Consider the following 27,494-nt stretch of genomic DNA (forward strand, 5'->3'; position numbering starts at 1 on the left):
CCAACCTCTCAAGCGCGCTTGTCTGGGTGTCACCCTCAACTCCGCACTGTCCTTCACATCCAACACCTCACAAAGTCCTGCAACTTTCACCTTTGTAACATCTGCAAGATCTGCCCTTTCCAGATCTCTGTCACCACCAAACTTCTCATCCATGCCCTCATAATTACCCGCCTTGACTACTGCAATGACCTGCTGTCTGGTCTTCCTATGACCCGAATTGCCCCACTGCAGTCCATCATGAATGCAGCAGCCAGAATTATCCAATCCTCCCATCGCTTCACCACAGCAGCCCCCCTCTGTGGATGAAAGAGAAGAAAAGCTTAACACTTACCTCAATAGATGTAAGGGCTCAAACCAACTAGCAGCCTTTTCTAATCGCTAGTGATTAGAAAAAGTTCTTGCTAATGCAATGCTATGGGAGATTTTTATAAAATCACATCGCTCAAGTGGGATCACACCCCTAGCATTACATTAGCTAGAGCTTTTCAAATTACAAAGCGCTCCAAGTGGGTTTCAGGCCTAAGAGTGAATGATCCAGAGGCTTCTCCAATCCACCATCACCACACCACTGATCGCCAGGACGCTCTTCTTTGCAGCTGCATTCCCGTCCATACACAAGCGTGGCAGCACAGTGCAGGTGCAAGTAAGGCCTGCGACTGCACAATGGCATGGAGCCACTCGTGCACAGGAAAGTGCCATCCGCCAGCAGCTCCGTGCTACTGTGCAGGCATGGACCATTCTTGCCCCTGTTCAGTGAAGCTGCACTTCTAGTCTGTCGGGAGGGTGGTTGCAAGAACATACTCGTACTACGCAAGCACAGGACACTCACAGAGATGGAAGAGTAATCAAGGACGCTGCCAGCCAGGGATGCGCAGAAGCAGTGGCCATCGACTGACTGAGCTGTCAAAAACGAAACTGACTCACTGCGGGGGTCCGGAGGATAGGTTTGTCCCAACGCAGGCGCAGGGAGGCAGCAGGGGATTAGTAGAAGACCCAGATACGTTAAACTTTTTTTTTTTATTATTCAGTTAAGGTTCCCTTCAAAGGAGACAAGTTTCTTACAACTAATGATATCCTCACTTATAATTACCAAAGAATCGTCATGGTTCTTGGATTTGATGGCCATGTGGAATCAAGGAAAAAGTTTTTCTCCTGTGAGGTAGCATTGGGTTCAACTTCAAAGATGCTTTTGTTTCACCTTCATCCAGAGATGAATAGAGATGTTGAACTTTATATGTCTCTTGTTTTTCTTCTCTTCTTTTTTATTTCTTACAACCCATGTAACTTGAGCAGGCCAAGTAGCATGAAAGGAATAAAAGGCATCCATTAGATGTGTGTGATCTCCAAGATGGTCTCACTGCTGAAAGGTTGCGAAGAACCTGCTTTCTCTTTCTGCAGTAAATTGCTCTTTTATAGAGCAAAGGAAGCTTTCAATACACCAAACATTAACATATTTCCATGGTAACAAAGAACTACATTTTCTTGAAAATGAAATTTTTACCTGGCAAATTAATTGCACTTTTTCTATCAGATATAGGATCAAAAGTAATGGAAGGTAATTATTGATTGTTCTCATAAATGAGTTCTTCATACAATCTAGAAACAGTTGTGGTCATATGTGCTCGACTGAGCGCAATAGAAGAATCACAAATTTTCTTTTTATTAAAAATTGGAGGAAGGACTTGATGTCAGAATTGATCAGGAGTTATGTAAAAAGGTGTCTTTTTAAAACAGTAAGTATTTGCGATTATTCAGGTTGGAGTGAGCATATGAGGTCTCTCACAATCACTGCTTAATATGAAAGTCATCCCTTTTTTGTCCTTGAAAGCTAAACAACTCCAGAACTGCTGGAATGCAATGATCTGTCAGCTTGTTAATTGTATAGAGCAGCCTTTCTCAACCTTTTTACCCTGGAGGAACCCTGTAAATAACTTTTGGATCTCAAGGAACCCCTGCATACAATTTTTTGGTCTCGAGGAACCCCTACATTTATTTTTCAGGAGGCATGGTCTTTAAATAGGTTAGGCTGCTAATTTCACTGTCTCCTATTGCACTGCCACTCATTATACTGTCTCCTGAACCCCCAATTTAGTGCTTCTTGTTACAGTACCACCTATTATAGTGTGCTTTATTATACTTCCCCCACGATGGGGTAAAATGCCAAGGAACCCGTGCAGAGTCTTCAAGGAACCCTGGTTGAGAAAGCCTGGTATAGAGCCACACCATGAGCTTGCTGGGCAATCTGTAACTTTGCTTGTTTCAAGTCCTACGCCATAGTGCCACATTAATCCATGCTATGCACTGATTTTTTCCCAGGTGATGTTTTCACAACGTGTAAATAAAATGCCTTTTACACCATCAGCAAGCAAACAAATACTCAAAATAATTTTGGCTGTACTTTTTCTCCTTATTTTTGGTACTTTTTCCATCATAAAGTGCTAAAAAGTTATTTTAAATCGAAGGAGAAAAATGATCTCCTAGGAGAAAACTCAGGAGAAAAAGTGAACTGCATATGGCCCTTGGTCTACATACTCGCCATAGGTAACTGGTTAAAAATATATTTGAACTAAAAAGTCACTATTAAAGCCAGAAAACTGGCATTACTAATGAGGAGGTCAAGATAGCAGTTTCCATAGTTCTCCAATTAAAGTTGTACTTTAAAGAGAACCCGAGGTGGGGTTCTCACAACAAAATCCCCATACAGAGGCTGGCTCTGCCTATAGAGCCCAGTCTCTGTTGCTAATCAGTTCCCCTCTAAATCCCCCCTGCGCTCAGCCAGACCCCATAAATTACAGCCGCGCTGCCAACACGCAGCGTGTCAGCAGCGGCTGTGTTTAGCTTCCTAATGTCAGTCTCCGCTCCACGTTGATTGGAGGGAATGGACGCGGGCACCGGAGCTCTGCAGGAGGCGGGGTGAGCGCCGAGACTGACATTAGGAAGGTAAACACAGCCGCACAGCGCGGCTGTGATTTAAGGGGTCTGGCTGAGTGCAGGGAGGATTTAGGGGGGGATCGGATTAGCAACAGAGGCTGGGCTCGATAGGAAGAGCCAGCCTCTGTATGGGGATTTTGTTGTGAGAACCCCACCTCGGAAGGCTATGGGATTCCGACATGTTACGCAAGATTATGCTGCATGCCTCAGATTTTTTCCCCATTCACAAATTTGGATGCTCTGTGTTAACTTCCATGGGCTGCCAAATTCCATCCGAATTCGTGGGCAGGGAATCGGCCCGTTTTCGCACAAGTGGAAACCTAGCCTCAGAGCTTCGTGTCAGTCACAGAGTTTGTGCAGGTGCGTGTATGTTAACGTAGCTGTCTATACTGAAAACTAGTGCAACAGAGGTGGATGTAACTAAGGGACCTGCATTAAATTAGCCACAAATTCTGACTAAATTTCCTGTGCCGCTGTAGCTCACACATCCCAAAAACATCAGAGATCCACCTCCATGCTTCACAATAGGGATGGTGTGCTTTTCATCACTGGACTTGTTGCCTCCTCTGCAAACATAGCACATCTATGATTATGACCATGGAGGGTAAGACAGGGTTGCAGCCTGAGTCCAACTCTTTTTAACATATACATCAATAATTTGGCCTCTGCCCTAGAGGACTCACCAGCACCAGGACTCACCCTACATGGCACAACAATGAAGTTCCTACTGTACTCAGATGACCTCTTATTGCTATCGCCAACAGAAAGCGGTCTACAAGACAGCCTAGAAATCCTTGAGAAATTAAGCACAACATGGACACTCCCCATTAGTCTAAAGAAAAATCTAAAAACCATGGTGTTCCAGATGAAAAACCCCAAGTCAGTCCATGGCCCACCATTTAGACTCAATGACTGTGAAATCAGCAGAACAGACAAAAATACCTACCATGGTCTGGAAATCAACCAATTTGGAAGCCTTGAATCAGACAAAGAAGCCCTAAGAGCCAAAGCTTGCCAAATGTACTATGCCATCAAAGTATGGTGCCCCATCATGTACCCACATCAATCAAAATGGAAATCTAGCCCTTCAGACATATTCCACCTAGAATTCTGCAAACACCTCCTTGTCCATCGGAGTACCTCAAACAATGCCTGCTGAGCTGGTTAGATTCTCATTACTGCTTGAGATTCAGAAGAGAGTGCTGTCCTGGGCCCACTTACTGAGCAAGAAACAACAAACCAAAGTTATTCCACTGCGCTCAGCTAGGTAGTGTCACCAAAAGTACTTGTTAAGCCACCAATGAGTGCTGCTCCTTGTTTACTTTGGGATTATGGTAAACTATGCTGGTGAAAACAGAGAAAAGAAAAAGGAAAGGAGCGCTCTCTGGTACATTAACTTTTTTAATTTTGCTTCTTGCACAAGGATAAAAAATAAAACTCACAATGTTCAATGCTTGAATTAAAACTCATCACAATGTGTCATATCACTGTGTCCTTGATGTTACATCACCGATCTGGTTGCCTCCACACTATGGCCAGTAGTGGTGATCCAGTGGATCCGATCACGCCAGCGGGATTTGGTACACAGGAGTTTGCGGTAGCTGCCCTGCGCCTAGGACGTCATGACGCGTTTCGGCGTTCCACGCCTTCGTCAGATGACGTCATGGCGCAGAGGGCAAGTTTAAAAAGGCATTCCGTTGCTTAGCAACGTTGCGGGCGCACCGAAGGCGGCCGTGTGGGACCAATATTACTGTGCGCTTAACTTGCGAGTGGGAGGGCGCATGGGACGCCTAGAGTTGCTTGGCGACGGCGTTATACGTGCCGAAGCGGTGCGCTCCTATAGCAGGATAAGATCCAGCAATGGTGGACATATTAGAAATGAACGCATAAATTAATAAATAAAAATCATCAATGTCCTCTTGTCCACATCAATGTGGATAATGGGCGGACACATATGAATATATAAAAAAGCATGCTATTACAAAACAAAACAAAAATGGGCGTGCAACCTAAAAAGAAACTTTGAGCGGTGAGGGAGGCGTGGCTAAAATTACATATCGTTGCGTAGCAACGTAGCGAGCACACAGATTGTAGCCTAGTGTAACCGACACCGGTGCGCGGCGGTTGGGAGGGCCAGTGAAGGCCCAAGGTTGCTGAGCGAATTAAGTTTACATGTCGGGGCGATGCTTACCCATATCTGGATGGAGTCCAGCAATGGTGGGCGGGCTCGGGCTGGTGAGTCAGTGAACGCATAACTGCATCAATGGAGGTGATGGGCGGGCTTAAACAAATATATTGATGCACGCGCATACAGGAATAGGCAGGGCGTAATGGTTGTCTGGTTGCTAGGCAACCAAACCTACAAATATAAACCACAGTGTGCTCACACGAGCAATTGCTGATCGTGTGCTCCTAATGGCTAGAAGAAAGGAACATTGATGTGGACAAGCGCACATTGATGATTTTTATTTATTAATTTATGCGTTAATTTCTAATATGTCCACCATTGCTGGATCTTATCCTGCTATAGGAGCGCACCGCTTCGGCCCGTATAACGCCGTCGCCAAGCAACTCTAGGCGTCCCATGCGCCCTCCCACTCGCAAGATAAGTGCACAGTAATATTGGTCCCACACGGCCGCCTTCGGTGCGCCTGCAACGTTGCTAAGCAACGGAATGCCTTTTTAAACTTGCCCTCTGCGCCATGACGTCATCTGACGAAGGCGTGGAACGCCGAAACGCGTCATGACGTCCTAGGCGCAGGGCAGCTGCCGCAAACTCCTGTGTACCAAATCCCGCTGGCGTGATCGGATCCACTGGATCACCACTACTACTGGCCATAGTGTGGAGGCAACCAGATCGGTGATGTAACATAAAGGACACGGTGATATGACACATTGTGATGAGTTTCAATTGAAGCATTGAACATTGCAAGTTTTATTTTTTATCCTTGTGCAAGAAGCAAAATTAAAAAAGTTAATGCACCAGAGAGCGCTCCTCTCCTTTTTCTTTTCTCTGTTTCCACCTACTGATCAGCAGACCTGACTCACCCCACTATAAATCCATGTTGCACAATAAAGACCAAGAAAAGCCATGTGCCCTGAAAGAAGTGGTCAACCCTCTGCTCCCTCCACACCCAGATCCATGGGTACTATCACGAGCCCAGTTAAAGCAAACCACAGCCAAGAGGACTATGTAGATACATGGAGGAGTGAAATAAAACAGTCCCAAAAGCTAACCATATACCAGTCCCTACTGAGAGAATATAAAATGGTCCCATACCTGGAAAATCTCCAAAACTCTCAAGAAAGGAAAATCCTGAGTGTCTACAGACTGCATGCTCACAGCCTCTAAATCGAGTCTGGGAGACACAGACAGACACACAAATCCAGAGAGAATAGAATATGCTAACACTGTGAGCAGAAGACCGTGGAGGACAAGAATCACTTCTGCTGTTCTGCACCAAATATACTGCAACCAGGGAAACCTTTAAAGAGACTCTGAAGCGAAATAAATTTGCTACATTTACCTTATAATTCGCTTCAGAAGTCTCATCTGCGCTAAACCGCCGCATCCCCACCAAAAAACGAGGGCTGCAGACCCCCCCAATCCCCAGGGGGGAATCTGGCCAGTGCTTCCTGGAAGGTGCAGGGCTCTCTGTCAATCGCGATGCATCGCCGCCTCTCCCCGCCCCTCTCACTCTTCCTTCACAGAGAGGGGCGGGGAGAGGCGGAGATCCGCTCGTCGATTGATGTCAGGAGAGGCAGAGCTACAGCTCATAGCTCTGCCTCTCAGGGCAGCACAATCCACGACCAAGTTGGTCGTGGAGGTTTACCCCGGGGGTCTGCAGCCCTCGTTTTTCGGCGGGAATGTGGCGGTTTAGCGCAGATGAGACTTCTGAAGCGAATTACAGTGGGTTGCAAAAGTATTCGGCCCCCTTGAAATTTTCCACATTTTGTTACATTACTGCCACAAACATGCATCAATTTTATTGGAATTCCACGTGAAAGACCAATACAAAGTGGTGTACATGTGAGAAGTGGAACGAAACTCATACATGATTCCAAACATTTTTTACAAATAAATAACTGCAAAGTGGGGTGTGCGTAATTATTCGGCCCCCTGAGTCAATACTTTGTAGAACCACCTTTTGCTGCAATTACAGCTGCCAGTCTTTTAGGGTATGTCTCTACCAGCTTTGCACATCTAGAGACTGAAATCCTTGCCCATTCTTCTTTGCAAAACAGCTCCAGCTCAGTCAGATTAGATGGACAGAGTTTGTGAACAGCAGTTTTCAGATCTTGCCACAGATTCTCGATTGGATTTAGATCTGGACTTTGACTAGGCCATTCTAACAAATAGATATGTTTTGTTTTAAACCATTCCATTGTTGCCCTGGCTTTATGTTTAGGGTCATTGTCCTGCTGGAAGGTGAACCTCAGCCCCAGTCTCAAGTCTTTTGCAGTCTCCAAGAGGTTTTCTTCCAAGTTTGCCCTGTATTTGGCTCCATCCATCTTCCCATCAACTCTGACCAGCTTCCCTGTCCCTGCTGAAGAGATGCACCCCCCGAGCATGATGCTGCCACCACCATATTTGACAGTGGGGATGGTGTGTTCAGAGTGATGTGCAGTTAGTTTTCCGCCACACATAGCGTTTTGCATTTTGGCCAAAAAGTTCAATTTTGGTCTCATCTGACCAGAGCACCTTCTTCCACATGGTTGCTGTGTCCCCCACATGGCTTGTGGCAAACTGCAAATGGGACTTCTTATGCTTTCTGTTAACAATGCCTTTTTTCTTGCCACTCTTCCATAAAGGCCAACTTTGTACAGTGCATGACTAATAGTTGTCCTATTGACAGAGTCTCCCACCTGAGCTGTAGATCTCTGCAGCTCGTCCAGAGTCACCATGGGCCTCTTGACTGCATTTCTGATCAGCGCTCTCCTTGTTTGGCCTGTGAGTTTAGGTGGACGGCCTTGTCTTGGTAGGTTTACAGTTGTGCCATACTCCTTCCATTTCTGAATGATCGCTTGAACAGTGCTCTGTGGGATGTTCAAGGCTTTGGAAATCTTTTTGTAGCCTAAGCCTGCTTTAAATTTCTCAATAACTTGATCCCTGACCTGTCTTGTGTGTTCTTTGGACTTCATGGTGTTGTTGCTGCCAATATTCTCTTAGACAACCACTGAGGCCCTCACAGAGCAGCTGTATTTGTACTGACATTAGATTACACACAGGTGCACTCTATTTAATCATTAGCACTCATCAGAAACCTATACAGACATGCAAAGCACATACAAACTCTGTGCACATAGTGCCCTGGCTGAGATTTTAACCGGGGACTTAGTGCTGCAAGGCGAGAGTGCTAAGCACTACACCACAGTGCTACAGAAATACATGAGTATAGGCTAAATTGGGTTAACGCTGTATTAATGTGGCATATTTCTTTTACCCATACAGTGTATAGCATAGTGTATACTGGCTGGAGAGTTAAGGGCACTACCTTTGACATGGGAGACCGGGGTTCAAATCCTGGCTAGGGTAGTACCTACAGTGGCTTGCAAAAATATTTGGCCTCCTTGAAGTTTTCCACATTTTGTCTATAGGCAACTGACTGCACTCAGATCAAAGGGAGCCTAATAATTATGCACACACCACTTTGCAGTTATTTATTTGTAAAAAATGTTTGGAATCATGTATGATTTTCGTTCCACTTCTCATGTGTACACCACTTTGTGTTGGTCTTTCATGTGGAATTCCAATAAGATTGATTCATGTTTGTGGCAGTAATATGACAAAATGTTAAAAACTTCAAAGGGGGCCGAATACTTTCGCAATCCACTGTATAAGGTAAATGTAACAAATTTATTTTGCTTCAGAGTTTCTTTAAGAAATTGATGGAACCATTTCCAGACTTTCACAAATTGGAGGATGAGAGAAAACTACATTCTACTAGGAGAAGAGGAATCCACAGTGGCTAGCCACAGACTGAGAGAAGTATAAATGAACTGTAAACCTACAAATGTCCATGAACTGCTACCCCACTGTACTTCTACACCCCCCCCCCTCCCCTGCCCCTTTAGCAATGACTGTAAGAATCATGGTCATGCAAATGAAGCCATCTTTGATTAGAATTGTTTCGATCCACTTTAAGATGATTAAACACACGCACACAAAAATGTAAATAGCTTCGCTCACCCACCAATTCTGGGTGAACATTTGGGGCATGGTCAATCATGTATTCCAAAGGGAAAAAAGAAAATATTTTTACCAGGGTAGTAAGCTTATGAGCCAAACTGTAATACTTAGAGCTGTAAGATGACCGAATCCAGAGATACATTTCCTACTACTACGGTAGGTGTCCCTGGAGTTAGTCTGTAAGTTAATATGTAACAGGTTATTATGCAGGGTTATGAACATAATACAATCTGGTGTTTCACAGGAATGAATTATCATTCAATATTTAATTACGTCAAAACAAGCGCCGAGACCAAAATAAATAAATAAATAAATAAAACGAAAATGAAAAAAGATGAAATGTTTTCAAATAGAAAATGTGATAATTGAAATACAAGTGAATTTCTTCTCTGTCAGCAGCATCCAAAATAAGCAGAAAATGAAGAGGAATTGCATGATGTTATCAAGTGGAAAACAAAAGGTGTTATGAGAGCCCTGCAAATGGAGAATAATAATGAGAGGCTCTTTAGAGCCTGAGATCAAGCACATTGTGTTAAAATGTGTTTAATAGGACATTATTTGAAATTAATTACGCCAAAAGAGAAAAAAAAAAAAAGCATCCCATGTAATAGGGTTTGCTCACAATGTCAATTGAAATACAAATACAACGTGCATGGACTTGACTGCAAGATGCAAATTCCCCACCTACTGCATTTTGATTGTGCCACATGCAATGGAAGCCTATGGGAAGGAGTGGTGTCCGTTCCCACTAGGCTGGCCCTGCATGGAAAGTGCTCCCCTGTCTCGTGAATTTGGTTTTCTCACAGCTGTTCGGTCCACTGCAGGTGATCAGAGACCAGAAGCAGCATGGGGCAGCCCACTGGTTTGCAAAAGACCAATGGAAATCCTACTGCAAAGGGGAAAATTATCGTTGATTCATGGTGGACCGATGAGAATCCTCCCTGCTGCTAGGTAGGATTCTCATCGGTTTTTTACAATCCAACAGGGAGCCCCATGCTTCTTCTGGTCTCTGATCGGTTAGAGATCAGAGGGGATGGCACAGACAATGGTGGACGGTACGGCTGACGAGCGACAATGCAAACGCAGTAGATGGAAGCTGCAGGTAATGTAAATGACGTGCTGTAGGTGCGCTTATCGCATCGTTTCCGCATCCATTGCGTTTGCGTTGTAGTGTGAACCTGGCATTGATTTGATGTCACCTGAATGCATGATTCCCAACTAACTGACAGCCTATCAGGAGGCTTGTCTTCAGACTGGCAGGTGGGGTAGCAAGCAGGCAGCAGAGTTTGCCAATGATCTACGTGGGCAGCAGGTGTTTGACTTTTTTATTTTGCAAAAACTACAACTTTTTACAACATATTTTCACACAATTTATTCAAAATATTGTTTTATTAAATACATATAAAAACAGCAGCTGAAAATGTATTAAAAACACAAGAGTATAAATGGTCACCAATACACTACATGCAAATGGTATGTGGACACTTGAACACTACACCAATATAAGCTGGTGGACTGCCATGGACGTGCCTCTCATTGGTAGAGATCAAGAGATCAACCTCCTCATAATGATCCTCTGCCTCTAATATAAATATAGCTGTAGACCCTGAGCAGGCATGCAGCAGATCATATGTTTCCGACAGAAATCTGAATGGATCAGGCACATTTTTTTTTCCAAGTATGTGATCCAGACTCTAATGCAGCCAAAAAGATCAGCAGGACTGCCAGGCAACTGGTATTATTTAAAAGTAGATAAATATGGCAGCTTCCATATTTCTATCAGTTCAGATGTACTTCAAAAAGGTAGGGAGCACACTTATCTGAATCGTGCATGTTTTGCCAAGCACGGGAAAATGTGCACTGCTACCCTAATCTTTTTGCCAATAGACTGATCAGAATCACAAATAATTTGGAGTTTTTTGCACAATTTAAAAAAAAAAAAAAAAAAAAAAAAAAAATCGGACAGCTTTCTCTCTGCAAACTTTGTAAAATTGCAACAACAGCTGCGCTTCCTGCCTAAAGTTATAAGCCTTAAAGAGATACTTAAGCCATGATTAAAAAAAATAATTTCTACTTACCTGAGGCTTCTACCAGCTCCCTGCAGCCGTCCCACGCTCTCGCAGTCACTAACAGATCCTCTGGTCCCCACACTGCCAGCTAGTTTAATTTTCGCCGACAGGCTTACTGCGCAGGCCTGGCCATGTGTAGCTTTCTTCGCTATCCCACTCACAATAGCGTCCTGCGCAAGACGCCATTGCGGACGGGAATGTGAAGAAGGCTACGCGTGGCCAGGCCTGTAAGCGAAAACAAAACTAGCAGGTGTCGGGGGACAGGAGGATCTGCGAGTGACTGCGAGGGTGTGGGCGGCTGCAGGGGGCTGGTAGAAACCCCAGGTAAGTAAAAATGATTTTTTTAATCATGGCTTAAGTATGCCTTTAAGGAACTTGTGTAGGAATATTACTGAAACTTCTCCACGAGTAGCACAGGACCACAGCTCACTAGAAAAAGATTAAGAAATACAATCTTATTGAAGTGCTATGCTCTCTGACGCCAATCTACAGCTTGCACAGCTGCTGCAGAGCCCTAGACTACGATACATATATATAGTCATATGACTATGATAGAGATTTGATGTGAGCCTCTCTGAGGAACAGTTAAAGATAATGGGAAGCTAAAAAACAAACAGATACTTGCCTAAGGAGAGGGAAGGTTCTGCGTCCTATAGAGCCTTCCCGCTCCTCTCACGGTACCCTCATTCCAGCGCTGTCACCCCCGGTAGCAGTATTTGATTGATCCCTGATGCCTCAGGAGGCTTAGAAAGTCTTTGGGAGCCCGGGTGCTCCCGTAGAAGGATAGCTCTGCACCGCCCTGCGCTATCGCTCTCTCACACGCTCACGCATGCGCAGTATAGAGCCGCCCATCTCCAAGAGCACTCTGGCTCCCGAAGCGTAGGATTCAAACGGGGGTGACATCGCTTTTTATTTTACCACTTTTTTATTTCCTATATTTTCTTGCTTCTACTTAGTACTGCTGTAATGTGCATTTATGGCCACTTGTCACTAGGGGAAAGTGCAAGCCAATAACAGAGGACTTTTCTCTAGACTCAGTTTCTATATTTTTTGCTAGCAGAGACAGAACAAAGCATCCCAAAAATTTACAGCACAACAAGTTCTGCCGTCTGGGGTCAAAAGCAGTGCACTTATCTCAAACAAGATAATTCTATTGAAGCTGCTAATGGGTTATATGCATATATAGAGGTGATTATTACAACTACAGCCCCAACAAAAATGAATGCCACAAATGGAGGAGGGGCCCCATGTGGGCCCCTTGGATCCAGGGTCCATGGATGCAGACGTCATTGGCTGGCACACACTTAATACATGAGAACAAGTGTGACTCTGGAATGTAGACATGCTGCCCTTTTTCATGGAAAGTGTGATTTTAGTCAAAGACCCACGTAAAACATGTTTGAATTCTAAAGGTACAGGAGAAGAGTATTTTGCTTCTGTTGTTTTTACTCCATTAGCTTCAGGTCCCAGCGGGAGCTCAGGTAACCAGCCACCATGCTTTGCTGCAAAGATGGAAATAGCAGATGATCAGTAAGTCGTACCACAGGAGGCATCGCCACTGCTCCACACGCCAAGTGGTCCTGTCTGACTGATATCTTCTCTATATAAAAACTGATAGATGCTTGCAACCACTGTGATGTATGAAACAGTTGCTTAAAATGAACTGCTCTGCTGGACAGTAAAAGGCATGAAACAAAAAGTAAAGTTGTAAAGTGCCCAAGGTTAAATGTTTTTTTGTAGTTTGACAATATCCCTGCTCTGTTAATATCTGAAGACAAGCATGAAGTAGAGATAACTGGAAGCTCTGTCCCTTCACCTGTGGGAGAATGACAGCGAAAGCCTGTCAGTGGCTATTTCCAGCCAAGCCTCAGCTCACATGGGACAGAATCAGGTCTATTCCTGCAGAGCTTGCAATACTCTGATACCATGGGCCTTTAAAGCCTGCTGAATATCTATCTACATGTCTATACTGCACATCACTGATATTTACTGAAAAGTCAACTCACCAAGCTCCCTGGTCATTCTGCTAACAAAAACAACGCCCAAATGAGTACCTGTCACACAAGCTTTGTTCTTTTAAAAAAAAAAGTCAAATTTTAACTGGAAAGGGCACAAACAGCAAACACAGCTGTAATGTATATCCAATAATTTTTTTTTTGACATTTAACCTCCCTAGCGGTAACTCCGAGTCAGGCTCGGACGGAAATCCGCAGCTCTGAGCAGTAATCCCGAGTTGGATCCACCAGAGGTGTGGAATGTGCAGGGCTGCTGAAGATCTATCAAGCGGTATGATTTTTAGGGTCTGAAAGCTTGTGAAAAAATTGCACCGCTTTTTGAAAAAGAATCTGGAAATAATCATACCGCCACGGAGGTTAAAGCCTAACTAAACCCAGGAAACAGCACATTTATAAATCAATAATAATATAGCAAAGACAAGACGTAAGGGGGGGCTGCACATCCCAAAAAATTAATTGGACATGCCACACTTGATTGGTTATTTGCTTGCACCACCTCTACCAGGCTAAATGCACACCTTGCATACAAACATATGCTGCATTTATTTACACTGTGGAGGGACTTTAGCTTCCATGTAGTTTGCATGCAAAATATCATGTACTGGACTCTTGCACGACGGTGAGGTTATTTCCCTGCGAGTCCCTGTACCACGGCCACCACCGCATGTAGGCCACAGCAAGTGCCTGTACCATAAAAGACCACCGCATATACTGACGTCACTACATGCTCCGGTGTCACATGGTACAGGCGCTTGCAATTAGTAAATATGCCGGACACTAGGGGAGGAAAGGATTTGTGCCAGCATGACAGGGGAGCCTCCAACACTCAATGTAGGGAAGCTGGGGGGGCACATACACTTGTGGTGCAGCACGGCAAGTCACAGCAGTAGGAGGATTTTCAAAAGATTTCATGCTGTAATCTATTCAAAATCTGCCTGCAGTGTGTGGACAGGCAATAGGTCCCTCTCTGATCAGACGTGACCACAGAGGGGTCTATCGGATGATTGCTCTGCTGGCAGATCGACAGTGAGGGATTTTTGGGGGATTTTTTTGCAAGTTGCCCTAAAAAAAATGGTAATCAGATTAATTTACTGAATGCCATGAGGATAATGAAAAGTCATGGAATGACTCACACACCTGAAACAAGAATGCTTCAAATCCAGTTAAACTTCAGTCAGATCGGCATGCCTGTTCATGGGTCTATGGCTAAAAGTATTGTTTGAAAGGAAATAAATATGGCAGTCTCCATATCCCTCTCACTTCAGGTGTCCTTTAAAGAGACACTGAAGCGAAAAAATATATGATATAGTGAATTGGTTGAGTACTATGAATAATTACTAGAAGATTAGCAGCAAAGAAAATATTCTCATATTTTTATTTTCAGGTATATAGTGTTTTTTCTAACATTGCATCATTCTATAATATGTGCAGATTACACAACACTCAGCATTCAAAATGATTCTTTCAGAGCAGTCTGTGAACTAATGACCTCTCCTCTGGCAGAGAAAAAGTAAATAGTTCAGGAACAGTTGAGATAATAAAAGTCAGATAACAGCCCTCTCCACACTTTGAAAGTCGTAGAGATTAATGGCTTTTTTGCATAGAGATAAAAACTGGAGTTTAACTCTTCCTGTACTGGAAACAATTAGACTGATGTATCTGATCTTAATGTTTTATTTCTTAGCTGTACTACACATACAAATCATAATATCATTTTTTTTTTTTGCTTCAGTGTCTCTTTAAAAAGGAGCAGAGGGGTAAATCAAAGACAAATGTGTCTTTGTCCCAAACATTATGGAGAGCACTGTATGTATGCTTAATATCACCTTGGTAGTATTGATCAGTTTTTACTGAGGGTCTATGGACTGTGACCAACGTTACAGACTCTCCAATAACCAGTTACCCCAGTGGGGACTTCATGACTTAGATGCAGTGGCGTACCTAGGGTATTTGACACCCGGTGCTGGGTATTAAAAGACACCCCCCCCCCCCCCCCAAAAAAAGGAAAGGAGAGAGAGCGGCATACTAAGCGCGCCAAGGTGGGTTATGCCAGACCCCCCCACCTGGGTTTCCTCTCCCCCCTCCAGATATGCATCAGCACAGTGAGCAACAGTGAAGGTGGAGACCTGTGGCACGTGATGGTGACGCAGCGCTCCAGCGCTTGGAACACAGGAGTCAGTTGAAGTATTCCCTGCATGCCCGTCTCATATCTGGAGGGGGAGACCGTGGAAGGAGGGGACCCAAGTGAGGGGGGTATGTGGCCCCCCCTCCCCGTCCCTCCTTTTTGTGCTGCTTTCCTCCTGCTCATGGCCTCTGTGGGAGGTCCTTGCGACAGGGTTGCCAACCTTATTTCTATTTTTGAAGGACAAAAGGCCCCAAAAAAGCGCAACATTTTGGATGGAGAGGGGACAAAGTCAGAAGCGTACTTTTAAGTAGAGTTGTGGGTGGGGCTAAGCTCTGCACATAATTTTTTTTTTTTTAAGTATTTATATAGCATTGAGATGATCTTCCACAGCACTTTACATAGTCAGGTTATTCACTGTCCTCAGGGAAGCTCACAATCGAATCCCACCCTACCACAGTCATAATGCCATGTCTGCTGTATTATTATTATTATTATGTATATAGCACTGATAACTTCTGCAGCACTATACCGAGTACATAGTCATGTCACTGTCCTCAGAGGAGCTCATAGTCTAATCCCTGTCATAGTCAGAGTGTAATGTAATGTCCTACCATATTATAATTATGCATTTATATAGCAGACATCTTCTGCAGCATTTTACAGAGTGCATAGTCATGTCACTGACTGTCCTTAGAGGAGCTCACACTCTAATCCTACCATAGTTGTATGGCCTACCATATTATGTATTTATATAGCCCTGACATCACCTGCAGCACTTTACAGAGTACATAGTCATGTCACTGACTGGCCTCAGAGGAGCTCACAATCTAATCCTACCATAGCCTAATGTCCTACCATATTATTATTATGTATTATATATCACTGACATCTTCTGCAACACTTTAAGGAAACCAGAGCTGAATGACAGTAAGTTTTATACATACCTGGGGCTTCCTCTAGCCCCATCCACACGGATCGCTCCCACGCCGCCGTCCTCAGCCTTCTCTGGTACCGGGTCCCGTAACTTCAACCTGTTGTGGCCAGTCTGTGCAAGAGAAGTGCGCTCTCTACGTATCTCTCCAGTGGCTGCGTAAAGAGCGCACTTCTCTTGTGTCAGACAGACCACGACTGGCAGAAGTGACGGGACCTGGTACCGAAGCAGGAGATGGCTGAGGACAGCGGAGTGGGAGCAATCCATGCAGATGGAGCTAGAGGAAGCCCCAGGTATGTATAAAACTTATTAGTCAGCTCTGGTACACTTTAACTGTTCTCAGACTAGCTGACAATCTATAGACACCAGCTTCCATAGCAAATACAGGGGGAAAGCTGCCTGCCTGATCATCAGAACAGCTCACAAATCATTTATAAAACAAAACAATGCAAATTTCCCTTTCAGAGCAAGATTCCATGTGAAGGTGATTTTATCTTTACAAAGCTCGGTCTGGCTTCATCTGTGAATCACCCTACACCTCTTATCAACATAAACAACCCCCATGTTCTGCCTATAGAAAGGCTTCCCTGCTCCCATCCCTCCTGTAACCCCATCAAAGCTTCTAAGGAATGCTGCCCAGAAGAGAAGATAACAGTCCAGAGCACGGAGGACTCCTGTAGCTGAAGTGCCACTGCATGCACACAGTGATCAGCTTCCTTGTGCTGAATTATACTGACAGGCTGTGTGACTGGCAGGGATAAGAAGCGGATTGCAGGTATGAGGACAATGATACACCAGTACACTTGAGTGATAGAGAGTTACCTTCTCTCCATGCTGATCGAGAGTAGAGACCAGGACTTCGGGGCTATGGGGGCGGGTTTGCTTGGCTGTCTCTCTCGCTTCTATTGGCTAGAGAGATCTGACAGCCGAAAAGAAAGCTTCTGATTGGAGGGAGGGAGGAGGAGGCGGCGGCAGCAGCCTGATATCTCGGACGTAACTTTTCAGGCTTGCTAAACAATAATACTAATGAATCTGATAATAATAATAATAGTGGGAACTGTGTAATGCTCACAAAGCGACTTTAAAACAATACAGACATGATTAATTTCAGGTGATTAATCTAGATGGACGGTTGGCAACCCTGCTTTGTGACACCCCCCTCCCTGTCAATCACCCGGTGCGCCCCGCCCCCTTGCGCCCAATGGAAGGAACGCCACTGCTTAGATGCACATTCAAGTTCAACCTCTTGAGCTTCAATCTACCTTAAAGAGAAACTATTAGCTATAAAATGCCCCCCCCCCCCCCCAAAAAAAAAAAAAAAACACATATGTAAGTAGATAAATACTTGCTCTACTTACATAACAGATGTATTGCAGTTTCCATGTTTTTATTTCTGTGATTTGTGTATTGTAAAATTAGATGACTGCTGTTGCTGGCAGGGGCCATCTTGTGTCCTCCGGCTAGAATCTTCAAACCCCCCCCCCCCCCCCCCCCCCCGGGACTGATTCTGTGCACAGCAGGGAGGAATGCAGCAGGCACAGACTCACCTACTAATGGATCCAAGCGCTGCCGTTCCCATCTATTCTCTGCACTACTGCCGGCGGCAGTGCAGAGAGTATAGAAGGATACTGCAGCGCCTGGAACCATTATTCAGTGAGTCTGTGTGCGCCGCCTTTATCCTTCCCCAATGTTCAGTGCGGGGAAGAGGGAGAATGCAGAGGCGGGCGGCATAATTGCAGAGGGGGGGAGCGGACATGCCACTGGAGGAGGGGGGCAGAGGACAGTGACAGGAGATAGCCTCTGGCTACACTCCTTGCGCTCTAACAGCGGCTGCAGAGACAGAGAGAAGGAGAGACCAAGGCGGCCAATGAGAGAAGAGAGTGACAGAGGCTTCAGCCAATCAGGCTGATTCAGCATGCCTGTCACTTCTCTTTTGCATCTGTGTACCATCTTAGAGCCTGGGGGCATGGGGAGAGAAACTCTACAGGAAAAAAATAGTAAGACTGATTTTAAACTTTTCAATTGCCTGATTAGCATCCTTTCTACTCATATATCAGCCTGCAATAAAGAAGTTATTGTGTATTTTATGCCGAACAGTTACTCTTTAAAGAGACACTTAAGCCTGAAATAAAAATGAGTTTTCCTCACCTCGGGCTTTTACCAGCCCCCTGCAGCAGTCCTGTGCCCTCGCAGCCACTCACTAATCCTCTGGTCCCCCGCTGCCAGTTAGTTTCGTTTTTGCCGAAAGGCCCGTCAGGACTAGCCACACGTAGCTTTTTCCGCATTCCTGACTGTAATTAGCGCTATTGCGGGCCGCATTACAAGTACAAAAATACGCGTTGCCGCATTACGCACGCATTGATATGCGGCAACGCGTATTTTTGTACGCGTTGCGGCCCGCAATAGCGCTAATTACAGTCGGGAATGCGGAAAAAGCTACGCGTGGCCAGTCCTGACGGGCCTGTCGGCAAAAACGAAACTAGCTGGCAGCAGGGGACCAGAGGATTAGTGAGTGGCTGCGAGGGCACAGGACTGCTGCAGGGGGCTGGTAGAAGCCCCAGGTGAGTAAAACTCATTTTTTTTCTGGCTTAAGGTTCACTTTAAAACTAGAAAAAAGCAACAAGGGTAAACAATTTATCTTCCTGAATGGATTAAGGCATCACCTTCCTATGCCTAGTAGTTATAGCTGTGAATGCCCTTCAGAATAAGGAGAACATTCGAATTTGCCAAGACTTCCTTTCTTTCATATGTAGTTCATATCCTGTTGTCCCCTAGATAAGCCAAAGGAACACTTAATTTCTTGCAACTGTATTTTGCATACATAAAACCTTGATTTTTGTGATGAAGTTGCAGGAGAGAGGCTTTACAAATCCATGCAGGGGCCTGCCGCTGCCCCCTTTGACACGTTGCACATAAATTCATGTGGCAGTATTTCTCTCTGTACAGGGATACTACTCTGTGTATGGCAGATGTGGTCGTTCGGGTGGTGGCTGTTAGTGCCATATCCACATCTAGCGCAACACATCGCTATACTAAGGGAGCAGACAGCACATTTGTTTACACTCAAAGGGCAGCTATGGACCTCAATGCAGATATCCACAGACTTGTGCTTCCTATATAAGAAGTTCATTAAAAGACCACCATCACAAATTTAAGATACATTTTGTAAAGGAATAGCAACAACAAGCAGCATTTGAATAGGTTTACAGAGAAACAAAATACAGATTACCTGTTCATGTGCAAAGCAGAAAGGAAGCGGTTACTTCAGCCGCATACAGAGTATAATGAATGGGTTTTTCTTATCAGCTTATTGTGTTACTGCATTTTGCTAGCTGAGCAAAAGGTCTCTGATCACAGCAGAGAGGAAAACAGGCAGATGAATGGCTTAGCTCTCAATTTCAAAATTCATGATAGTTGTCCTTTAACTTGTTATGCAACACTCCTGGAGGCCTATTGATAAGAGCAGTTTGTTTCATTATTGTCATTATCCTGTAACCCTTCACTGACCACTCGCAAAAGCCCAAGTGTAATGATCTTGTCCCCAACCTTAACACTCGGCACTAAAACGAAAGCCTATACTAACCTGACCAGACCAAAATCATACTTATTTCTTCAAGCCCTGCCCTGATCTTCCCAATCCCCAAAAAGATAACACAGCTTAGGAATTAGAATTCTGCATCAACATTCCATTTCTATCCTTCATTTTATTAGAATGTATCCCTGTCAAATCAGTATTACAGGACTAGCCTCTATTCCACCTATATTTTCTGTTCTCGGTTATCTCTCCTTCATATTTTATACATTTTCTCAGTTCCCTGTTATTATGCTGATACCTGTTTTAATCTACATTAAAAGTCTTCCGCTCATATCCTATGGCTATTCTTAATTCTGCGCTGTCCCTGCTCTAATCAACATCAGAAGATGAACGTTCATATTGTACAAATATCCTACTCTGGGTTATTCCATCCATCACTGCTAATCTGTACTAAAAGCCTTACGTCCACATTAATATTATCCAATTACAGATGCTAAAAGAATATAAATGTTTTACGCCAACATTACAGCACCTTGTCTGGCTTTAGCATACAGCCGACATTAGAACAAGCCTATGTGCGTTTGCATACTTCAACTTTTATGTTGGGTCAGAAAAGGATAAAAGCAAAGGCAACAGAAGAATTACACAGAGTAATAAAGTTCAGCCCAAGGTAAATGGGCTCCCTGCATCTTCTATGACAACTGCTGCATTTTTATTCTCTGCAAACTCCTGCAGACCCTTCATTGTGATGCACACAGCTAACCACAGATGAAATGAAAGCAGCAGAGATAGAACAGCTCCACCATCTGTCTGTATTCTGGCATTACAGAAAGAAACTCCAGCTTCCAGCACCACCAAAAATCATCAAATCGCTGAGCATCTGGCTAATTGTTTATGTCTCTGACAGTGAATCAATTCTCCGCCATACTTCTAAAGACCTCCAACAAACTGCCAGACCTTGAAACGGCTTTAAGAAAAAGTATGCTGGAGAGCTGTGTGATTTTAATACCTTGGGACTAACAATGGTGACTGGTTCACCGCAGAATGCTTTAGCTCGCAATGTATAAAAGAATGAATAGGTTGCAGAAATACTCATTCTTATATAGGTTTATTTATGGCCTGGAAATTGTGCTGAGCAGTGTGTGCACAAGATCTGCCTGCATACATAAAAAATATCTATTGGATAATAATAAAAAAAGCCACAGGAACAGTGCAGAGTAACTGACAGCTGACAAGAGCGGATCAGCTTACACTAGTCTGTAATAAGATACGAAAAACCAAACGCTGATTATTATCTGTGGCTTAATGCAAGCAAACCATGCTGTCGTATGAAAGTGAGCCTGTCATAACAGAAATATTGGAGCTCACGCTGCTGGCTTTTGTAGAAGCAGCAAAGCGTGATATCTTTGGGTGAGCAAAACAGTCAGGGGACTAGCACATTTAAAAAGCCATCCATAGCAGCTCATGAATTTCTGTCACCAAAGTTTCTCCTATGCTACGGTCTCCCTGCCATGAATAGGGATGATCAATGAGATGCAAATATTTCCGAGTTTATGCAAATGTATGCAGCTTGAAAATGGACCAATCAATTTAAACCTGGGTTGGACTTGATTGGTCCATTTTTTATCTGCATATATTTGCATAAACTCAGAAGTTTTTGCATATAATTGATCAACCCTAGCCACGATTTGTCACCCCTTTACTTAACTAGTGCAGCCACACAAACCGACATAACTTATTTATATGGGAAGGGGTGTGGCCATGGCACAGGGGTTATTTGCTGTGTTGTTGGATGTTGGGTGGAACAATGTAAAGGGGGACAAGACCAGCCTGCCAGCCAACTTCTTTGATTTTTTGTTTTTCCCAATAAGAGGACAAGGGAATGGTTGGAGGCCGAATCAGCTCTTGCTGGAAAAATTTGAGGCAAGAAGGACTAAAGCCCTGGACAACAGCATTGTTGTTTATGTCAGCTGACAGTCTTGTGGATTTCTGTGACAGTCTATGCAAGCTGGGCCTGGCTGTACTGTGTGTGTAGTCCTATGGAGAGAAGTAGGGTGGAGATGCTGCAGTGTTTGGAGACCACGCAAATAGTCACAAATGCCAACAAGAGTTGACGGCTTGTCATCCATGTTTTGAAGAACACAAATAAACTGGGGATAAGTGAGCAGAAACTAATCACCTGGCTGAAATGGTATTCTGTGATCTAAAACTTCAACGTCTGTATGTACCGTAATCAATATAGCCTGGAATTAGATTTAAAGTGACCCAGTAATGAGAGGGATATGGTGGCAGCCATATTTATTTTCTTCTAAACAATGCCAACAGCCTGGCTGTCCAGCACATCAACCAGTAATTGGCTGAGCCATTCGACCACAAAAAAATATGCAGAACAGCTCCCCAGACTACATTTTGACTCCTCTAGCCACATTAGGCAGTGTTAGGGAGTTTTACCTCACTAAATAGATGTAGGCTTACTGAGCAGGAACAGCTGAGATTCGAACCCTGGTCTCTGTGTCAGAGGCAGAGCCCTTAAACAGTACACTATCCAGCCACTGCAGGAGCGGGCAGAGGAGGTATGTATGGCACACAATGGAGGGGGGAGCATGGGAGAGAACAAGGAACCCTCACCAGTGTATCAGGGCTCCATACAACAACTAGATTCTTGGCAGAGTCTTTAGCGGCAGCCTCTGCCGAGTTTAGTCCAGTGTGTGTACGGACCTTAAAGTGAACTCAATGAGATGTGACATGAGATAAACATAACATGACATAAACATTAATAACCAGGCTGTTTTTATTTTTTTGCTGCCTGAAAGAGTTAATTTTTAGGCATGCAAGCGACTGCTTCTGCCTTGTCAGTACTGGGAATATAGCAAACCTCACTGATAAGCAAATTACAGCCATAAAAGTTTTCCTGGAAGAATACAACATTTGAGGGCAGGAGAGAGATAGAAAAAGGGCAATAGTGCATGTATTTTAACTACGGAACACTTATACTGCCATTGTACAGAGACAATAAAACATTAAATCTACTTTGCAAATGTTTAAATAGAAAATAAAACCATGGGATATAAAAAAAAAAAAAAATCAATCATTTTTAGGAGTAGGAGAATAAATACAATTGTTTATCTCCACAGTTTATTTTCTTCTACGGTTCACTTTAGGCTGGTTTCACAGTGGGATGTTAAAGTCCCACGTTACAGCAGCCAGTAACGCAGCCTAACTCACAGCACTGTAAAATCAAGCAATCAGTTCACAGTGCACACGTTGCGTTACATTGTAACGCAGCACATTTAAACAAAGTGCTGCATGCTGTACGTTATACTTGGCTAAGCAGCGTTAGACTGCTTGCACATGCTCAGTAATGGTCTCCCCTCCTCCTCCTCCTCAGCCAGCCACATGGCTAATTAATATTCACTGCACTGTGGAGACTCGTGGTGGGACTGTAGTGTTGTCTGGATCATGAACGAATCATTCATTTGATCTGGATCTTTTTTGTGAGTCGAATCATCCGGATCATCACAATGAAAGATTCGGTTCACAGTGGATGTCTGTCTGGAAGAAACAGGAAAATACAGAATGTACAGTGCAGGGAAAGTCCTATCCTGCTAGTCATTTCGCCCAGTCTGCTTCCCTAGTAAAATGATTCAAATGATTCGGTTCAAAGATCCGGATCTTTTCAATGATCTGATTCAAATGATCCAAATCCTTAAAAAGATCCGGACTTCCTATCACTAACATGGAGCGGCTGCTTTGAGAGCTGCATAACGCAGCTCAATCTGACGTCCAACTTTAACACCACCATACGTTGCGTTAGGGGCACGTTATGCGACCATAACGTCCCCTAAAACGCAATGTCTTGGTGGGAAAGTAGCCTTAAAGAGCCTCTATTGAGAAAAATTGTAAAATACATGAAAACATAAATAAAAATCACATTACTTCTTAAATAAAATGCGCTTTAAATTACTTTTTTTCTATGTTGCTATCTATTACAGTAGATAGTAGAAATCTGACAGAACTGACAGGTTTTGGACTAGCCCATCCTCTTACGGGGGGATTCTCAGGAGGGGGGGGGGGTATTTTCCAAAGCACTTAATGAAGAGCAGTTGCTCAGTCCATTTGGCAGAATAGTGAGCAAATAGGCGTGTGTTCTCCAGGGAGTGATTTTGTTAAGAATAATTGAAATACTGAGAATCCCCCATGAGGAGATTGTCTAATCAAAAACGTAAAAAATACTAAGTTCCATCAGATTACTATTAAAGTGGACCCAAATTAAAAATACAAGATTTCAGAAACAAAATCTATTTTCTAAATTATAATAATAAATAGCAGCCTTTTTTCAGCTGCATGATGACAAATATAAAATATTTTATATTTATTGGAGGAACCCCTCCCTTCCTTTCAAATTGCCGGGATTTTTCCGGCAAACTGGTGGAGTAGATGGTGTTCGGCAATGGAGAAATTGCTAATGGCTGCCCCCAGTATAACCCTAGCTATGAAAAGAGAAGGGTGAAAAGCATGCACTGAAATTATCATAGGTTTGAAGGAGTGTTTATTTATCTTTGTATGTGTCAGAGTGGTGCAACTAAATATTTTTAATTAAAAAAAATGTTTGGTTTGGGTCCGCTTTAACTACTGTAAAGGACAGCAACATAGGAGAAAAAAGTAATATATAGCTCATTTTACTCTGAAAGAAACATACTTCTTATTTGTGTTTACATGTACTTCAAAGTGTAACTGTCGGGTATAAAATCAATTCTTTATTTTTATCTGGTAAACAAGTAATAAGGATGCTAACCAGGTAATCCAAAAGTTAAAATTCCTATTACTTTTCTTGTTGATAAATGATCATTCCCCAGTTTACCTGACTCTTACTTGGTACACACAAAATTTGGTACGCAAAAAGGAAGTTGCAGGGCATGCTGGGTTGTCCTTTTATGCTTCTATACTTCCTCCTCAGACCTAACTAATGCAGCCTGATTGGCTGAAGTCTCTTCCCTCCTGTTTTCCCCTCCCACACCTCTGTTCCTCTCTGATTGGCCAGTATTTCTCACGCTGAGACAATGCACTTTCTATAGTGGAGGCATACACAATCAGGGAGAGGAGAGTAAGGGAGGAATTACATCAGGATTGGCTTCAAAATAGCCACACTTAAAATGGGAAATGCTAAGAAGGAGTCTCTTTTTTTTTAACTGTAGAAAAATCACTAATATCAAACCGTGGACAGTGTAATACATGTGTTATGTAAAGTCAACTATGTCAACTATGACTAAGGTCGGATTGTAGGCCCGATACGCATCAGTGGATCCAGTGTTTTTTATTGCACTTTGTCATGTGGAATTTCCAATAAAGAACATCAGCTTTTTTCATCGACCTTGTCTGGCTTGTGGATGCTTCCTTGTCTGCTAATGTAGATTGGCCTGGCTCACCAGATCCTCAGCTCAACCCTAAACTGCCGCCTGTGGGATTGAGTCCTGATGAATAAAACCCTGATGTGGGCGACAGTAATTGTGAGTGTGCACACAACTTAATTCTGGAAAACCCAAGAGTTGTATAGAGAGCAGAGGAAGCTGGCAGCAGCCACAGCACACCAATGTATGATGCACAAACGGCTGATAATATGCAAGAGTTTGTCATCTACAGACAGAAGAGTCCTCTCATCTATGCATGTGAGAAAATGTATAAAGTTCCAGGGGAGGTTTGGGGTTAATTTTGCATATACAGTATATGCTATAGGCAATTGATGTGACTTGAGGAAAGGTAAAAGAAATATAACTGCAGATGTTGTTAATTGTGGATGGATTGATTTAGCCATCCAAGCAGATAACATAACATCCACTGCTACTTACAAAGGGTCGCGCATCTTTCCTAGCTGGTTTAGAAAACATTTACAATAAAAGTTCCCTCTTCCTAAAGGTAAAATCTCTCTTTAAAAAGCAGTTAGGAGAATGTTGGAGGTTTACAGATATAACTCTGGTAGAATGGGGTTAATGAGATGCAGTAATCAAACTGAAATGAACTGGATTAATTTAAATCTGATCTCAGACATGGTGGCCACTAAGTGAAGCAGCTCCATTTGTCTCCCTGGACAAGTCTTTAATCAATAGTTGAGTCATTCTGACTGAGCCACCTGTGCTGAAAGTCTGGCCTGTAAGCAGCTGCCAAATACTGAATCATCATTCATATTTCATATATATTCCTGGACAGTGCAGAGCCCCGCTTATTTCATAAGCACAAAGTTCCACAGCAGCCATCTCTGATGTAAGAACATTTGAAATTCCACAGCACATAAGGCTAAAGAAAACCAAATATACAAGGTAAACCATCTGTTCTTATCAGAGGTGAAGCAGAAGCAGTCAGGAAGCCAAGACGCATCTCAGGCTCTATTTTAAGGTTCCTGATAAGCAATATATTATAGAAACCCATCACAGCCTGAGAGGGAACCTCATGGAGTCGATATACAGGAAAGGAATACGCCAATTACATATCATTGGTTAAACTAAAAGTGGCATTTCAGTTTTAGGAGGAGTTTGATGCGCTCACTGACCTTTGCGGGGGAAAAAAATGCACAAAATACAACATTAACTACTTAAATACAACAAAGTCTCCAGAATTCGGCACTGGCAGGGATCGCCTAATGCTGGGTACATGTGCTTGCCAGCTGCTTGAGCAACTGGCTGAAAAAGCCCAAACCTCCCCCTGTGCAGCATAAAATACCTACCGAGCCCCCGGGCTGTATCTTCTAACCTTCCTGTAGCTCCTCGTGGCTTTCCGTCGTCCTCCATGTACAGCTCGCAGCACGTCACCTGACCCACATCGGGTCACATGACACAATGGAAGCCATGCATGGACGCCGGAAAGCCGCTAGGAGCAACGGGAAGGCTAGAAGATACAGCCCCGAGGCTCGGTGAGTACTTTATGCCCTGCAAACCTCCCAAAGAGCAGTCCCCGTTATCCCCTCGAGCATGCCAGTTAGTTGAGACTTACAGTTGCCTGAGTTCCAGATAACGGGGACTTTGCTGTAGTACAAGTCATTAACACAGCAGCTTTGTGGTCGTAATGCTGCTCCTCCCTTATCTTTAGGCTTACAACCTTACACTATCTAGGTCCATCACCGCTTTACTATTCTATCATAATTATATCCTACTTTGTATTCATTGTCATCTCCAGTACGTCTTCCCAGGCAGATCACAGCTGGCTCCTGAGGAAGTGAACCTTGTTTCACAATACACATTGACCACCCATTACATCGCGATATATGATGTATGGAGAAGACTGAAGTATAATGAGATGCAGAGCGGTCTGATGTTCAGAATGGACTAAGGCCTCATTCCCAATCAGGCGCTTTTTGCACGCAATTCACACTTTTCTGATCACCAGCAATCAGCAAAGCGCTGCTGCACAAGCAGTCCTATGGGATTTCTCACACTGCATCGACTGAGGCACGTTTGTGATTTCCCTTTATTGCAGCCATTAGCATTAGGATCCATAAGGATAAGTCAAGCAACAGGACAGTAGCAAGGAAAAAAAAATAAAATAAAAAGAATACAGTGTCACACAACTGAATCACAAGAGTGCAGGGAATACTAGTCCCGATACCCTGTGTCCATGCTAGATCCAGGGCCATAACTACAGTCACCCCTGTGACTGCAGGGTGGCCTGCAGTCCCCAACTTCTAACCTTCCCACTTCTGATACTCAA

The 27,494-nt window shown here is 43.7% G+C and overlaps 1 protein-coding gene across 3 annotated transcripts in view; it reads right to left on the reverse strand.

Moving 5' to 3' along the window:
* The window catches only part of COX16 (cytochrome c oxidase assembly factor COX16), a 175,109-nt gene that overhangs the window by 125,755 nt on the left and 21,860 nt on the right, over nucleotides 1-27,494 (reverse strand). The window lies entirely within an intron of this gene.

Source organism: Hyperolius riggenbachi, chromosome 9, assembly GCF_040937935.1.
Source record: "Hyperolius riggenbachi isolate aHypRig1 chromosome 9, aHypRig1.pri, whole genome shotgun sequence".
In the NCBI taxonomy this organism is placed as follows: Eukaryota; Metazoa; Chordata; class Amphibia; order Anura; family Hyperoliidae; genus Hyperolius; species Hyperolius riggenbachi.